This window comes from Fukomys damarensis, unplaced genomic scaffold (genome assembly GCF_012274545.1).
Source record: "Fukomys damarensis isolate Sample0158 unplaced genomic scaffold, DMR_v1.0_HiC HiC_scaffold_27, whole genome shotgun sequence".
Classification (NCBI taxonomy): Eukaryota; Metazoa; Chordata; class Mammalia; order Rodentia; family Bathyergidae; genus Fukomys; species Fukomys damarensis.
This window is the reverse complement of record NW_022900939.1, coordinates 7,071,659-7,080,285: the sequence shown is the minus strand read 5'-3', so window position 1 is coordinate 7,080,285 and position 8,627 is coordinate 7,071,659. Positions and strand designations below refer to the sequence as shown.

Below are 8,627 nucleotides of genomic sequence, written 5' to 3'. Positions count from 1 at the left end.
CTCACTCTTTTAAAATCTGTTCTCTGCGTCCACTTTCACAGAAGGCATTTCCCTGTGAAATAAGATCAGCATCCTGATGCCTTTCAAAAAAAATATAAAACAAGTTTGAGAAGATGACAAGGTACTTAACAGGTTTAGACCATACCAGTCTCCCTGGCCGACACTGCGCTGGGGCAAAAGCTAGTGCAGTGCGCTGGAAATGATAAAAAACAACAATGTAAAGTAACTTCTAACTTTGGCTGTGATCATTGTGGTGAACAGGATATGCTTCTGTATCCAGTCTTCAAGGTCCGTAGTATCTGATCAAGACCCGCCTTGAATTTGTGTTAGTCCTGGTTGCTTCAGTGAAATAGATCCTTTAACAGTTTCTGTCACTTTTTTCACATTTTGCAGGATTATATTCTGGTGGAAGGCACTTTCCGGATTGTTGGGGGAAAAAAAGCTGGACCCAACTTTGACACTGAATTTACTGCTAGCTCCAGGAGGTTTAAATGATTTAAGAATTGTTATCCATTATCAATGTCCAATTGAATGGTGAGTCCTGCTAGTGCTGATGCACAGATAGCTGAAGAATTTTTTGGAAACTTCAGATAAGCTGGCTGTGGATGAAAATTACTTGCCAGAATAGATCTTCAGTACCGTCTAGGGTTTTTCTAGGAGGCTTGCCCATTTCTCAGAGTGCATCCTTACTGGGAAGCAACGTGTGACCGCAATTTAAGAAAACACACCTTCCTTCCGTTGTCACCCTCACCCTGTCACAGACAACTTCTAGGAAGGCTTCTGCATGGTCATTCCTGTTCTTTTTCTCACTGTCACCCTCCTCTGTTCCTCAGGGCACTCCAAGCTGGCCTGCTCCCACTATTCCAATGAATCTGCGCTAGCTGATGGCAATGCCTATTAAGACGAGACATTTCTCCATCTTCACCTCACTGATTTCCTAGTAAAACTGATGCAGGTGATTGCCGTTTCTTGAAACGCTTTCCTTGCTTCCTACAGTTCTATTTTCTCGTCATGCTGCCAGCTCCTTTTGTTCCTCCCCTCTACACCCACCCAGCTGTCAGTCCAGAACCTTGGCAATCATCCCAATTCTGCATATTTCACACACTCAACCCAACCCACCACCTTCCAACTCTCTCCACCTCTCCCTGCTCTATTCTCTATAATTCAAGTAACCAAACAACTCTCCCTAGATGCTGCAAACCAGCTGGGTTCACACGCTCTGTGCACAGTGGTCTCCAGATCTGGTGCCTGAAATTTCCCGCTCCCACTGTGTGATTAGTCCTTCACCATCCACCACTAGGAAATCAGAACATCGGTTCATCTAGTTCAAGGGGCAATGAATGGTGCAAAACACAATGAGGACCAGCCCCCAAAAAGTCCACACTTGCCATACGACAATCTGGACCCGAGGCAGATTCTGTTTCCGGTTATGAGTGATGTCACTTCCCCTCTGGTTGCCTGGAGCTTTTAAGGACTGGCCAAAGTTCCAGATCCCCTTACCCTCTTCCTCTTTGCATCTTTTCTAGTTTAGTCTGGAGAAGAGCCTGGCAAGAGCCCCCATCCCGCCACCCCACTCTGCAGCCAGGGGCTTGAATAACTTGGGGGCAGAGGAAGGACCATCCTGCGAGAGGAAATGACTGGGGTGACAGAATTGGAGTGACAAACAAGAAAGAAGGGTGGAAGAGAGTTGGGCCGATGGAAGGGGTGGATGCAGTGCGGGTGCAGAAGCGATGATGTGTAGTAGCCAGGACTTCATGGCCATAAAATGTGTGTGTACAGAGGGCCACGGCAGCCTGCATACTGTTTTCTCTCCTTTTTAGGTTTTACCACTAAACTAGCCCCAGTCCCTACCCACCCCTATTTTCTAGTAAACTTTCCCACTGCTTCTGTGGCTGTCTGGGGTGAAGAGTCTTCACTGGATAGTTTCTGTTGACAGCAGGCTCAAGTCTCTCTTCTCACCCTTTTATTGAAATGGCAAAATCCAAGTACAAATACCATTTTTGTTGTTGTTTTTGTTTTTGTTCAGTGCCAGGGATTGCGCGCAGGACCTCCTTGGCAGGTGCAACAAATACCATTGTTAAGAAGGCAGAGAAGGCAGCAGGAGATCAGAGTCATTGGCCTTTATTTTGAAAATGAGGATCTCTTTTTAAGTACCTTGAAGGCACTTAAACATATTGTCACTCATGTAAGTGCTGAGAAACTTGAAAGCAATAGAATTTTTTCCACAGTCGATAGAAAAGAATGGTTATCAAATTAATATCTCTTGACTTTCAGACCCAAAGAACAAAGCCACGATCTCCTTTGCCTGGATGTTGGACCAGGTTGCCAAATAGGGCCTTCCTCCACACAGCCTGGACATTCAGTTTTGCTTAGTTACTGTGTGGGCTTTTTAGCCTGATGTTTTCTTTCTTTCTTTTATGGAAGAGAGCAACATAAGTTCGCCAGCTGCTGAGTTTGTGGAATCATTTTATTTGGTACAACTTTCACAACTACTTGTGTCAGGTAGAGTGTGAAAACATCTCTCAAGTACACTGTTCACCTAGCGAGCATGCTGCCACACTCAGTTGCTGAAAGCCAAGAGGAACAAGCTTGAACGATTAGTGAGTATGAAATAGCAAAGAATTTTTTTGATAACAGGAACATAGCTTTTGTGCTAATAAAATGCCTTGAACATTAATCTGTGGTTTTCAGTAATTAGCATATAAATTTTAGGTTTCAATTGGTCCATAACAAACAGGCTAATTACGTGCCCTACTCAAGTCATTTATCTAAATGAAAAATTCTTCTAAATTGTATTTGTGGGGCATTGATCAAAACTAATGGGAGAAAAAGATTAAGATAAAAGTCATGGGATTAAATTTTTAATTAGTTTGGCCCTTGAACAATTGTGTGGTGTGACATTGGTGATTGAGGGGCTACTTATACCTGCCTGGAAAGATGTGTCTCTACCACCCAACCTCTGAACAGGAGAGTATTTCACAAAAGACGATATTTTATTCGGTTAACCATCTCTTTATTTCTGCTCAACAAGGAATTGAAAAGGAAGGCCAAGTCTAGGATCTTAGAGCCCTTTGTCTCAGGATGTAAGTAAAGAATGAGGCAGGAACTTCAGGCAGTTTGTTAATAAATAGCCCCAACAACCTGCGCAAAGCAGACACACTCACTTCCGGTACCCCACCTCCCCCTGTCCCAGGGTTCCTTACGGCACCTACTGGTTCCACCACACACCAATGCCCCAATGCAAAAATTCAGGAGCGGAGGAGCCGTTGTAATTCCTTTTTTCCTCATTCCCTACAGTTCAACCACTAACCAATTCTATCGGCTTTTCTTCCAAAACGTGCCTTAAACCCGTTCACTCTTCTCCTCTCTACCGCCCTGACCCAGGCGCCATCACCCCCGGACCTGGTTACCTGCCACAGTCTCCCAATTTGGCATCCCCATTTGCAAGCTTGTAACCCACTTCCAACATCCCAGTCCATTCTCCACACGGCAGCAGCCAAAATATTTAAAATGTAAGTTGGATTTGATCACTCTGCTATCTAGAGCTACCCAGTACCAACTAGAATGCCCTACAAGGTGCTCCCTCATATTAGGCCTGATCGGGGCCGTCTTTGCCTCTCTCCTCACTAGCTCCCGATACCGTCTTTCTCACTTCCGTCTTCCAGGGTGACCTTGCCATTTGAACCCTTGCACAACCTGTACCCTCTGCCTCATCCTCAGGTATTCGTAGAGCTGACCCTCTCTCCTGTTCAGGTCTAAGCTTAAGTCTTACTCCTTAAAACAGGCTCTCCTATTATTTCCCATCATATCGACCTGATTCCCCTCCATCACGACGCTTATCATTACTGCATTTTCTTTCTTATTTCTGTTTGTTTATATTATTTATTTATTTATTTTTGGTTCTGGGGATTGAACTCCGGCCCTTGCACTTGTGAGGCAGGTGGCGGCACCACTGAGCCAAATCCCAGCCCTTGTTTGTTTATTATATAATTTATTTTTATAGTACCTGTTTGCAGTACATGCATTTTACAGTCGCTATGGGGAGTGGGTACATGTACATAATACAGCTGGTTTCTTTTTTTAAATCCCTTTCTCCTTCTGGTCTACCTTCTTCCCTCCTCTAAATCCCCTTTTCCCATTTTCTTTCTATAGTGATACGTGCAAACCAGTGCTGTAGGAACTAAATACAAAGTGTGCACAGCGGCTAAGTCCTGGAAGCAGCCTGCATATCCATCAACAGATGATTAGAGAAAATGTGGTACCTTTATATAATGGAATATGACTCTGCTATAGAGAGTGACAGATTTGAGACGTTTGTGGAAAAACAGATGCACCTGGAAAGTATAATGCGGAGTGAAATAACAGACACACAAAGACCATATAGTATCTCATTTGAGTAGCACAAAGTACGAACAAAGAGCCCAGGGCAGGATGACTATAAGGAGACACGGGGACTGAGCTCTTGCAAATGGGAAGGGGTCCAAGAGAAAGTGGGTTCTGAGAAGAGAGGGTGAGAGGAAGCGGAAATAAGTAGAATAAAGACGTGTTATGCACAGGAACCTCATAACCTCCGTGAACGTAAACATGAGATAAGATTCGTACTGTCATCATTGCGTTTTCTTGTATCTGTCTTCCTCTGTTTATGGGCTGCCTCCTCCCTGTCCCTAACGCGAGCTCCACGGAAGCCCAGATCTGGCCTCTCTTGTGCGTGGCCATGTCACCAGGGTGCCCACCAGGCTCCGTGCTGCACCGATGAACATCAGCGCGTGGAGACTCTTGGCCCCTGCGTTGTTACGCTCTCATCTCAGATACCTGGGGACGGGGAGGCTGGGAAAGCTCAGGGGAGCAAATGGCAGCTAGAGGAGACCCCAAGCACATGGCATGGGCAAGGACATGTGGGGAGAGGCCGGAGAAACACTTGGGGTGGGACGGTTGGAGGTGAAGGAAAGTGAGGGCGATGTGGAACAGATCTAAGATACGTTCCACCGGTCTTAAAGCTTGCACACGAGAGCACCTGTTTCTGTCTGTCTGTCTGTCTGTCTGTCCGTCTGTCATCTCTCCAGGAGGCAGAGTGGTGTGTCTCAGCATTGGCCATGAACTTGCTGGGCCTCGTTGTGGCGCAGGGGCCTAGGTGGGGCTGTGTCACCCTGAAGACCCCAAGGCCCATCACATTATCACTCAGGACGTGAGGCTGCAGCCGGAGAAAGCACAGTGGCTCCGGTAAGCACCGCACCGAGGAAGCCTGGGTCCCTGCACTCTGGGCCCCTTTTCCCTCAAATACAAACCGAAGCCTCTCTTGGTCTCTTCTGTGACCTCACAATGCAAACTTCACTAAAATTGAGCATGTTGGGTCCCCTCCTCTCCCAAAAGCAAGCAGTTTATTTTTGAGAAAATCCTGGGCCCCAGGCTACCCCATAGTTTGGCCATCGAATGTAAATGACAGCTCTTGTCTGAAAAGCCATCTGATATTTATGTTGATAACTGATGGCAAAGTTAGGTGCAGAGTCTGCTGCTGTGAAAGCAGTCCAGGGGCTTAGACTTACTTTTTTGCTTGAAGTTGGGTTGGAGGGTTATGAGGATAAGCGAAAGAAAATACTGTTAATGTTCAGTTTCAAAAAAAAAAAGAAAAGAAAAAAAAATACAGCTGAGACTTTAATCCTTTCCGTCAACTTGCCACAATTAGCTTTCTTCCATACTCCCTTTGGGTGGCCCTTGTGCAGTCTTTCTCCCCCATGAGTTTACCCTTGGCATTCTTAATTGAACTGCAAACTTTACTGAGATCCACTTTAGGTACTGAGCTGCATTTAGTCCCATGTCACCGCCAGTCCGTGACAGTTCCTTATTATTTCCTTGTCTTTCCTGGCCTTGACACATTTTCCTTTTTTGTTTCTTTTCCTCAAAGTTCTGGGGATTGCACCCAAGGCCTTTGCACTGAGCTATGCTTGTGCAAAGTTACTAACTCGCCCAGGCCGGGCTCCAACTTGAGATTGTCTTGCCTCAGCCTCCCAGAGTGATAGGAACTCAGGACCTTATTGCTTTAGAAAAGGGCTGGTCAATTATGTTGTAGACTGACCCCCATTTTGGAGTCCCCTGATATTTCCTCATGATTAGATGGGGTTCTGAGGCTTCTGCACGAAGACCGCTGAGGAAAAGTGGCTTTCTCAGCGAAGCAGATCAGGGTCACGTGAGGCCATCATGGCGGAATGGGGTGACATTAATTTATTACTCGGTTAAGGTGGTGGCTGTCTATTTTCTCCCCCGTACAGCGAAGAACTCTATTTTGATTGACATATATTTTAGGGCAGAGGCGGTAAGGTTTCCTCTGCATCATGCATGAGCAGACTTCCCTTATGCACTGCGGCAGAGGGCGTGGGTCCCGTGATTTGTCCACACTGCGCATCCCAAGGACTGCTCAGAGCTTGCCAGGATGGCACTGCCCAGAGTCAGCACCGGAACTAATGCCTGCCACGCTAAGAAACACTGGGGCTATGCGATGATATCCAGAAAAGAAACTGACATTGCAGGTTATCGTGGATGCGTGCACACGAATCGAATTCAGTTCCATTTCCGTTAGGAGAGGGTAACATGTTTCCAAGGTCTGCGGCGTGCCAGGCCCTGAGACCAGATTTAAAGGCACGGACCTCGCTCCCAGGCATGCGCGGTTCACAGTGGGGCCCACGCTCCTCTGAGACTCAGAACCGACAGGAAGCAGTCAGTACCCGTCTGGGGCCCAGGGGTCGGGAATCCCTGCTCTGCGATGTGCCAGTGTCCCCACTGCTGATGTGACCGCGCCCCTGTAACTTCTCTGTAGGAGGGATGACAGGGCCTGGCGGGTGGTGACACCAGTTCATTTGTACCGGGAGATTTTTTGCTTAAGCCAAAGGATCTCTGCGCACCTTCCGCTTTTAAGCCCCCACCCCATCCCCGTCTGTCCGCAGGACAGAAGGAAGCCGGGAAGCGATGGTTCTGCATCGGTTGTGACTCATCAAGTGCTGCAGTGCAAACCAGCGCGCTTCCCCGGGAGACGCAGCACACGCGAGTCAGGCCTCTGTGCCCGGCCCCTGATGAGAAGGGCTTAGCTCCTCGAGGAGTCAGCGCTCCATAAACAGCCCCGGATGTGGCTGCTAATGGTTTGCGGCCTTCCTGCCTCGGAGCATCTGCTGAGCTGTCTGGTGAAGGCCGAGGTCGACCAGGTCCTTCCCGCTCCTGCCTCCTCCATTTTGATAACTCCCTAGCGCCTCGGGTCATCGACCTTTCCGGTCACCATTGGTTTTGCTAAGAGGGGAAAAGCGAGGTGGAACAGCTACTCCGAGTGGTCGGAAAACAAAACAAACTGCCAGTTAACAGGGTTAGGGTGAGGGGACCCCTTGACAGTTCTTGCTGGCGACATTGCTCCACGTGTCTTCTGCCTTAGCTGAGCGAGATTCACTGAGTCATCCTGACGCTACTACTACTGTTCTGTGGAGCCCATGACGAAGACTGACCCAAAGGTGAGAGTAGCATTCTTTGTCAGAGAGAAAGGAGCACAAGGTAACGGAGGCTGTTTCAGTTTGGATTCCCTAGACCAGATCCAGAAGCCCCGCCTGAACTGTAAGTCATTTATGTGCGCGGTGCAGGAAGCATTGGTTGGGAACTGGGAAGACCCAGCTTGGAAAAGCAAAGGCCAAGGAAGGATGTTACCAAGCCGGCTGCTACTGTGGGGCACTCGAGCCCCACCCAGTGACAAACCCTGGGAAATGGTGTAGGGCGCCTCTGTGAGAATCCCCCGGGGTCTCCCTGTTCCTGCTGGGAGAAGGGAGCTGAGTTATTTACACACCAAGTTCTGAGTGTCTGTGAGTGGTGCTGGGCACACAAGGTGGTTTTCTGCTGTAAGGAAGCAAGTTCTTAGTAGAGAGATGGAGGCGCTGGCCTTTAAAGGTCAACCAGAGTGCACAGATGTGCAGAGGCCCGCAGGACCCGGCCTAGGGCTGACTGAGCTGCCATTTTCTCAACTTCTCATGCCCAGGCCTTGGAATCCTCCTTGATGCATTGCTCGTGTTTTTTTATGGTTTAAATCTGAAATGTGTCCCCAAAGCCTCACGCCTTCAGACTGGGGCTTTCCAAAGGGGATGAGGGGTGCATCTGGTCACCAGCATCGTGCTATCTCTGTCCCTCTCTGTCTCTTTCTCTCTCAGCTTCCCTGCTGCCGAGAGGTGAGCAGCATTCTTCTGCCTCACCCTTCTTCCACCACCACGTTTCTGGCCCAGAACCACCCATCCATGGACTGAAGTTTCCAAAGCCGTGAGCCTAAATAAACCTCTCCTCCTGCCAGTTATCTTTGTCAGCATCTTGTCCTAGTAATGAAAGACGGACACAACCCGACTTAATCCATCGCCAAATCCTGTGAATTCCATCTTCGAAACATACCTTGAATCCTCCTACTACCTCCCACCACCTTCACTATGCTCTTTCCGTGGAGTTTTCTGACAGCTTCTGTTAACAGCCCCTATCGAGACGCTCATAGGTGGGGCTTCGAGCAGGTGACTGGATCATGGGTGTGTTTGGCCCTGGATTAGTCCACTGATGGGTTTACAGCCGGGTGTGATGATGGGTGCTGGAGTTTGGTGGGAAGAGGAGGTGGGTCACTA

The 8,627-nt window shown here is 48.2% G+C and overlaps 1 long non-coding RNA gene across 4 annotated transcripts; it reads left to right on the top strand.

Moving 5' to 3' along the window:
* The first annotated feature begins 626 nt into the window (after positions 1–626).
* On the top strand, positions 627–8,334 carry LOC104854131. Of its 4 annotated transcripts, XR_777981.1 has the most exons (8): positions 627–1,767; positions 2,027–2,185; positions 2,275–2,600; positions 3,385–3,512; positions 4,153–5,220; positions 6,939–7,193; positions 7,415–7,490; positions 8,175–8,334. It is a non-coding gene; the product is annotated as an uncharacterized LOC104854131 (long non-coding RNA). The 4 variants fall into 4 exon arrangements; XR_777979.1 differs by having other exon boundaries at positions 6,939–7,490; XR_004514572.1 differs by having other exon boundaries at positions 6,939–7,590.
* Positions 8,335–8,627: the final 293 nt, after the last annotated feature.